We start from the raw sequence: 8,496 nt of genomic DNA, 5'->3' as shown, positions 1-8,496 counted from the left end.
TACTCAAACTGATGTTTGAGTCTTAAAATGGCAAACCAAACAAAAAATTTTGATATAAAATTTTGGTTGTATCACTAATATATATATCTGTTGATATCCATACGGTTGGATCGTTGAAAATAATTTTAAAATAATCGAAACATCAATTCAGGATTAAACACTAGTTAACTATACTGGTCAAACTGATGTTTGACTATTAAAACGGCAAACCAAACAAAATTATTTTGATATGAAATTTTGGTTCTATCACTAATATATATATCTATTGACATCCATACGGTTGGATCGTTGAAAAATATTTTTTAAATAATCGAAACATCAATTCATGATTAAACACTAGTTAGTTGTACTGGCCAAATTGATGTTGACTGTTAAAATGGCAAACCAAACAAAATTATTTTGATATGAAATTTTGGTTATATCATTAATATATATATCTCTTGACATCCATACGGTTGGATCGTTGAAAAATATTTTTGAAATAATTGAAACACCAATTCATGATTGAGAAATAGTTAGATGTACTACTCAAACTGATGTTTGACGTGATATGAAATTTTGGTTATATCACTAATATATATATATATATATATATATATATATATATCTATTGACATCCATACGGTTAAATCGTTGAAAAATATTTTTTAAATAATCGAAACACCAATTCATAATTAAACACTAGTTAGTTGTATTGGTCAAACTAATGTTGAATGTTAAAATGAAAAAAAAAATTATTTTGATATGAAATTTTGATTATATCATTGAAAAATAATTAAAATATTGAAACACCAATTCAGGATTATAATAAAATTATAATCAGCTAAGATAGTGTATTTATCAAAATTGTAATTGTATTAATTATAACAATGTCAATAATATTGTTAAGATAGTATTGAAAAAATTATTTTGATACGAAATTTTGGTTATATCATTAAGATAATAAATTATAACAATGTCACTAATATATCGGTAAATTATAATCAGCTACAAGCTTGCTAACAATGTCACTAATTTATAATCCTATTGAAAAATATAATTGTATGAGATGTTAAAACAAATTGATTATTAATCATTTGAAAGTATCAAATATTTTCAAATTTATCTTACATGACTTATAATGATATTTATTTTAAATATTATTATAATGATACTTAGTTAAAAAATATAGGAAATAAATAATTTTAATTATTATATAATTTAATTGTTATAAATTTTTTATTGAATTTCTGTAAATTAGATCGATTGCAAATTTCTAATCCATGTTCACTTCCTTCATCCAATTCATTCCCCCCCGTTTACCCCCCTTTCAATTTCACTTCCCTCTTCAATAAAATACAAACCTAATTGATAGCCTCTTCCTCATCTCTCTTTAACCTCTGCTTCCTTCCCTCTGTTAAAATCAACTAATCAGTCTCTTAGGTTTTCCTATTAGTGTTATTAGTGATTATCTCGACTATTCTCTTCGGAGAAGTCAAGGTGTTGCTGCTCAACTAGATCGATTAAAATGAATAGATACTCAGGTATTCTCTTTGTCCTTGCTACTCATGTATTTTTATTTATTATGACCCCGAAACCCCCATTTTCAATCTGTTTTCTTTAGTTTTTATTTTGAAAGCTTTTGTAATTAAAGAGGCTTTGCTATAGGTTTTGGTTTCAACTTCTTGATACAATCTTTCTCTTCATCCGGGCTTTAACTAAACACCCTATTCTTCCAAGATGACTGCTCTTTTGCACTCTATTTTTGGTAAATATTAGTCTCACAGTTTGGTTCTTGATTGATTTTTTGTTTCATGGTTTTGTTTGTTTGGTGATTTTAACTAATGGGTTGATTCCTTTTTGGTGTAAACAGAGATTCTGACTCCAGCTTTTCCCCATCCGTTTGTTCCTATTGGTGCTGCTGCTGGAGCAGATCGTCCAGCTCCATTGATTTCGAGCAATTGAGGGGGAAGAAAGAAGGGGAGGATTGGGAGGAAAGGTGGAAAGGGCATACGGATAGGAGGCCGTTTGGGCCTCAATCGATAAGTTTTGATGTGTTGTTTTATGATGTTAGTTTTGTATAAGATGTAGGAATTATCTGGCTATATAATACCTAAAATACACACATACACACTTCTTGCGAGAAATATAAGAGGCATGGTCAAAATATGTCATGCTCATCATATGAATATGAAAAACGTTCTTATTAGATACAAAAAAATATTATCTAGTTGGATTGGATGAGAAGCAGTAGGAATCAATAAGAACGTGGAAAGTGCAAAAATATGTATCTCTTGATTTAATTTAGGTTAGAAACGTAAAATCTAGATATGTATAGCATGTTGGCAGTACCAAACTCAAATTATCAGTATCATACCACAGTTAAATATATACGAGACTGTACTTACTAAATCACCTGGTTCTTAGAAGGAGAGTAAACATTTTACTTCAAATTAATTGCAAAATTGACTAGAAGAACATACATACTTTAGATAAATAACTCTCTTAACCCTGGCATGCATAAAACGTGATACAAGTGTCAGCACCTGTTGACCTTGAAGAACTAATATAAAACATGCAATAACTTCCCCAACAGAATCTGGCAAGTCCAACCCAACAAATTCAAGCCCTTGAACTGTGTTAGACATGGTTAAGCAGAGGTGCAAAAGCAGATAAAACCCCATAAAAATGGTAGATGTTGTCGTAAAATTAGCAAAATACTGGATACTCAGTTTCCAGAGTCCGACTGTGGCTCCACCTGTACTGATGCTAAAACTTGTTCCTTGTCGGAAGCAATGTCCATAGGATCAACTAGGCGTACATTTTGAGCCAACAAAGTAGCATGCTGCTCAAAACTTTCTCTTACACCTTGTCTTGCCCCATTTTCTATCATACCTTGCATCATCGTACTCTGCAAAAAGTTAAATTGGGTTTTATAAGCGGTCTTGTCCCTAAAGCGAAATCTATGTCATTTGAAAGGATTTTATTTCGTGCTACCGGGGGTAATGTGTACTTGAAGCAGGCTGTTGTCGGGCACCCAGTCATGGATCCTGTTTCTGGGGAAAAGGTTGATACCTCTGGATTTGGTTGATTATATTCACTTGAGATGATGTAGTGAAAACTGAAAAGTTTATTTCGTAGAGAAATTGCGTAACGTATATGTAGTCCTTTCATTACCTATTCAGTTTTTTTACCTATAATTGTTATTGCTTGCATCGTTTTTTATATACATACGAGTCGTATATGATAATATTGACTTCCTGATGGTGAAATATCATACAGGTTGGAGAAAAATATATTTGCGGTCTTCGTCTCCGAGGAAAAGCAAAGAATAAAATCCTAAAAATATGTGAAGCTTTTGGAGCAAAACATTATTCTTTTAGTGAGGACTAGCTAAGCAAGCTCAAATGATAACTGAGGTATTCATAGTGCTCCGTTTCATGCTTATGTATCACTCATTGTACATTGTTGGAACTGCTATGTCAAGTTGAAGGGGTCTTGTTCACCTAGGCAGCTGTTGCCTATATTTCTGTCTATTAACACTGAAGTTTCCCTCTTTTCTTTACTTTCATTGTCGTGCTTTACTTGAGTCCTGCACAATTTTCGCTTAATATTTTATTGATAAAGTGTTTTATTGTCGATAGAAAGCCGATAAACGTAAGAAAATACATGCTTTCAAGAGGCAGAATGCATGGCAACAATTTCAGACTACCAAAGGCCGAGCTAAGAAGGTTTGTTTTAAATCCATTTATCATTGTATTAATAGCAACATTGAACAACTCATGATCAGCCTATGTTCTAATAAGATTTACTATTTTAAGCAATTTTTTTTTGTATATGTGGCTTTACAGTTACTCATGTCATGCAAATGCTGCAATTTGGTAAAAGTTTCTGTTATTTGGTATCAAGTTAATTGCACTTTACAGATATTATATATTTTTTAATGCAGGGTACTCGAATTGACAATGCACCATTGAATGGCAATGACTTCCGAAGCAACAATGATGAAGATGAAGATAAAGATGTTGATCGTTACTCCCTTCATTAACTATAGTAATTTTATTTTAATTAGTTATATCTACTGTGTTAATCAGGAAACCTGATTTGTAAGATAACCAAGTTGTGCTTGTAAACTGAATTTAGGTTGTGGGTGTTTGTAAACTGAATTTTAATTTGCTTTCTACTTTTGATTGTGAATTAGTATGGATTTACGGTATAACTAATGTAAATTATGTATTATGAGTTGATTGCGAGGTTTAGAGTTTGTTTTGAGTTTGCGATTGCATAAGATTTTAGCAGGTTAAGAATTTAAATTGGAAGCCGAAAATGGCCGGATACTGAAAATTTAGTTTTTGGTTATTCTGGAAAAACAAACTTACGACGGTTGTTCTTCAAACATTCCGTCGTAATTATTCTGGTAAAATGAACTTATGACGGTTGTTCTTCATATATTTCGTCGTAATGTATCCATTTTCATATTTAATTTTTTTTTTTTGAATTTTCATTTTCCCAGCTTGTAGGCCCCATATCCTAAAATACGACGTTTTTTTCTGTCGGAAATTTCTAACTTACGACGCATTCTTCCGTCGTAAGTACATAACTTACGACGTTATTGTTCGTCGTATTTTGGTATTTTACGACAATAAATTCCGTCGTAAGTTGATTTATTATTTTATTGAGTATGTGGGCCCCTACTTCCTAACTTGCGACGCAATTTTATCTTGTGACGAAAAAACGAACTTACTACTCGACCAAAAACGACGAATTTTTTCCGTCGTAAATGGCTCGATTATGACGATTTTAGTTCAAAAAAACCGTCGTAAATGGCCAGATTTCTTGTAGTGTATGTAATTATTTATATTAAATTCTAATAAAATTATATAAAAAAATGAAAATATATAAATACTAACCAAGACCCGTGCATCGTACGGGCCGTAAACTAGTACAAAATAATATGTAAATATTTTATTATTTTTCATAATTTATTTTATAAAATAATAAAATTGTAAATACTATAATATGTCCATAAATTACACAAATTATAGTTCAATATATTAACGGCATTATTATCAAATTATTGTACTAAGATCACGGCCCACCCCACAAGCAGACATTGAACCAGTACATTTAAATTTGTAAAAGCAGGGGAGTCTGTTAAAAAATAGAGGAATCCTCGGCAGTTGGCACGTCCTAACACTGTTACTTATCTAATTTTCTATATTCAATTTTTCCAAAAGAAAAAACTATCAAGTCAATTTTCAATTCAGTAAATCATAAAGTTTCAAATAAAATATAACCTAAGCTATATTACTTTATTATTTTACTTTATAACTTTTAATGTAAAAAAATTATCTATAATATTTAAATTTAGCAAACTACATGAAACATATTTATTAATAAAATGTAATATATATTTATTATGTATTTCTTTCGATAGTCCCCATTTAGAATAACATTTGCCAAGTTAACGTGCACTTAATTCTTTTTGTCAAAAGGAAAAAAAGAGTAGTCAAAAGTGATGGTTGTTAACGTGTTTAGCGAAGGTGGGCAGTAATCGAGCACTTCAGCTACCAATAAGTTGTACAAACACATATCGGTAAGTAAAAATAACTTTTACCCGCCCATATAAATTGGTAGATAATTTATTGGTAAGTAAAAGTCAAATTTCTTGTAGTGATAGAAAATAAAAGACTCCCTATTATTTTCCAGATCATGAATTTCGACTCCATCCTTATGTCTCCATAACGATGCCATTATGTTTTTCATTTCCATGAAATCAATATTCTTCTCCGTTAGAAATGCTCCCACCAAAACAAAAGTTTGCTTATTCGGTTCGACCTCCTCCTCTGCCACCAGGACTCCTCCTTCATTCTCCTCATCCAATGTTAATCTTGCATACATCTCCTCCAGATTTTGATGTAATGATGCCATAACACCTTTCAAAGACTACTAACTACACAATGATACTAATATTTAAAACTTATCACAAGAACAAGACAACAGACTACTTGTCACAAGAACAAGACTTTTTTTATCATCTGGACAACATATTTGACAAAATTTGAGTAGTAACTTAAGTTTGCGGAATTGTTGACAGTGTTATTTATCGAAATGTAATTATAGGTGTATCTGGTTCTAAACAATATTCTTTTACCATTATTAGTTCCTACTATTTTAGTAGGAAATGATAACCAACCAAAACCTACCTAAATTAGCATAACCCCTTAAATTCACATCATCAAATTGCTAACTTTTTTAAAGATAAAAAAATGTCATTTATTAAAATTTTTTTTCGGACTATATCTAATAGTAAATGAAAAAAAATGGAAACCTAATATGTAGCTTCCGAAGGTGGACAAGATCACACAATCCACGTTGTATGTCTACAGTTTTAAAGTATGAAATGATGTCATTTTTAAAGAATTATTTTCTACTATATCTAGTAGAAAATTATAATAAATTATAATATATGATCTGTAGGTTTTGAATCTCAACATGACCCCCACAATCCAATTCTTCAACCCGCTTATTTTTTTTAGCTTAACACTACAACAAATCTGGCCATTTACGACGGTTTTTTTTGAACTGAAATCGTCGTAATTGAACCATTTATGACGGAAAAAAAATCGTCATTTTTTACTCGAGTAGTAAGTTCATTTTTTCGTCACAAGATAAAATTGCGTCGCAAGTTAAAAGTAGGGACCCACATTCTCAATAAATAATGAATCTACTTACGACGGAATATTCCATCGTAAGTTATCAACATACGACGAAAAGTAATGCCGTACGTTCGTTACTTATGACGAAGGAAATGTCCTATGTTTTATTGTGAGACCCACTTTCGATAAAATAAATCATAAATTTACGACGCAACTATACGTCGTAAATTAGTAACTTACGACGGAATATGTGATGAAAAATTGTCGTAAGTTTGTATTTCGAGAATAGCCAAATTTTGACTTTTTAATTTCCAGCCATTTTTTAAATTCAATACAATGCTAAACAAAAATCAATCAAAACTAGTGGAAGAACTCAGATTATTTAACTATAATTGGAATAATATTCTAATATTATAAGTACAAAATCTTAAAAATACACCTAACAAAGTCATTTGAATTGTACAATACATGACAAAAACTTAAGTAGAAGCTACTAAATCCAACAAATTTATTAATATCAAGTACTGTACTAAGCCTTGATAAACTTCTCAAATGAATCTTCCAGGTCTTGGCTTCTTATTCCATTCTGAAATAAAAGACAAATTTAGCTTGCTTTAAAGATGAAATAAAAGTAAAACAAATAGATGACAAACTAAAGTAGTACTTTCTTTGTCTTCTTTTGCCTGAAAATCTGAGGAACTTCATCTCTGAAAATTTTGTCTGCACGTTGACATAGAAGTTGAAGACGAGTAGGAAATTCAATATTAAAATAACATAAAAATTAACCCAAGCTTTAGTGTACCACGGACAGAAATTTTCTAGTCTCCTACCTGCATACACCTGTCTTAAACCTTTTTTATCTGGTAGTCCAGTTCTCCATATTATCTACTCTCTAATATTTCCACCTTGATCATTTTTTAGCCTAGATTTAATTTTTTAATATTTTTCACGTAATAAGGATGTAAAAAGCATATACTAGTAGAATTATTACTACACTTTATAGCTAGGAAAGTACTTGGTCAAGGAGTTAAGAGATGTGTAATTGGTAAGTTAAAAATCAGAAATACAAAACAAAATAATTATTTATATACAAGGGAGAGAAACAACTTGATAAGTCATTGAGTTAGACCGCGTTTTAGTGTGATAGATCAACTCTTAAACAAATTTACACTATATACATGTGTTGCTTGTTAAAAGTCTGGTCAAACATAAGAACAAAAGATCCTATATTTCCGTAAGGTAAGAAGAGTCAGTGAGCACCTTCTTAACCCCAAATTGTAGTAATGCTACATCTCCTGAATATCTTCGAACTAACCAGCCATGTATAACTGCAAAATAATTCATTTAGTTGCAGAGCAAGAGTGACTACACACACATATATACAGATAAATTTACAAATAAATGAAAATGAGCCATCATTAAGAACAAAACTAGATATGGTTATTAATTTGGAGTTGTTTAAATTATTAACTCTTAAGCAAGGTTCATGTTCATAAGGAGAATTGTGAAGGTTAAAGATAAAAAAATTTTGTAAATTTAATAGGAAAAAGCTAATTCTTGGTCGTTTTTATCGCAAGGGGTCGACCGACAAAGAGATAACTACACAAGGTTTAGGGTTAATATGCTCAACTAAAATTTGAAGGTGCCATGAGATTAATGCAACAAACTTGAAAGTTACAAATGGTATGTAAACCAAAAAACTTGGAAGAAGGTATATGTAGCTCTTTCAGTAATTAACTACTCCATTTGACAGCTGTCATATTATACTTTATTTGACAGCCCATATTCTCTGCTAACACATATTACATGGATATCTAGATTTTATATTAGTCCTTGTGAAAAAAAGTTACATTAGAAA

General features: G+C 30.8%; 1 long non-coding RNA gene across 3 annotated transcripts; it reads left to right on the top strand.

Moving 5' to 3' along the window:
- The first annotated feature begins 1,309 nt into the window (after positions 1-1,309).
- LOC141701988 (uncharacterized) lies at positions 1,310-4,314 on the top strand. Of its 3 annotated transcripts, XR_012566966.1 has the most exons (6): positions 1,310-1,523; positions 1,648-1,747; positions 1,853-3,046; positions 3,262-3,398; positions 3,624-3,710; positions 3,929-4,314. It is a non-coding gene; the product is annotated as an uncharacterized LOC141701988 (long non-coding RNA). The 3 variants fall into 3 exon arrangements; XR_012566965.1 differs by lacking the exon at positions 3,929-4,314 and having other exon boundaries at positions 3,624-3,882; XR_012566967.1 differs by lacking the exon at positions 3,929-4,314 and having other exon boundaries at positions 1,853-2,048; positions 3,624-3,876.
- The last annotated feature ends 4,182 nt before the right edge of the window (positions 4,315-8,496 follow it).

Source organism: Apium graveolens, unplaced genomic scaffold, assembly GCF_009905375.1.
Source record: "Apium graveolens cultivar Ventura unplaced genomic scaffold, ASM990537v1 ctg4499, whole genome shotgun sequence".
In the NCBI taxonomy this organism is placed as follows: Eukaryota; Viridiplantae; Streptophyta; class Magnoliopsida; order Apiales; family Apiaceae; genus Apium; species Apium graveolens.
This window is presented reverse-complemented; position numbering and strand designations above follow the sequence as displayed.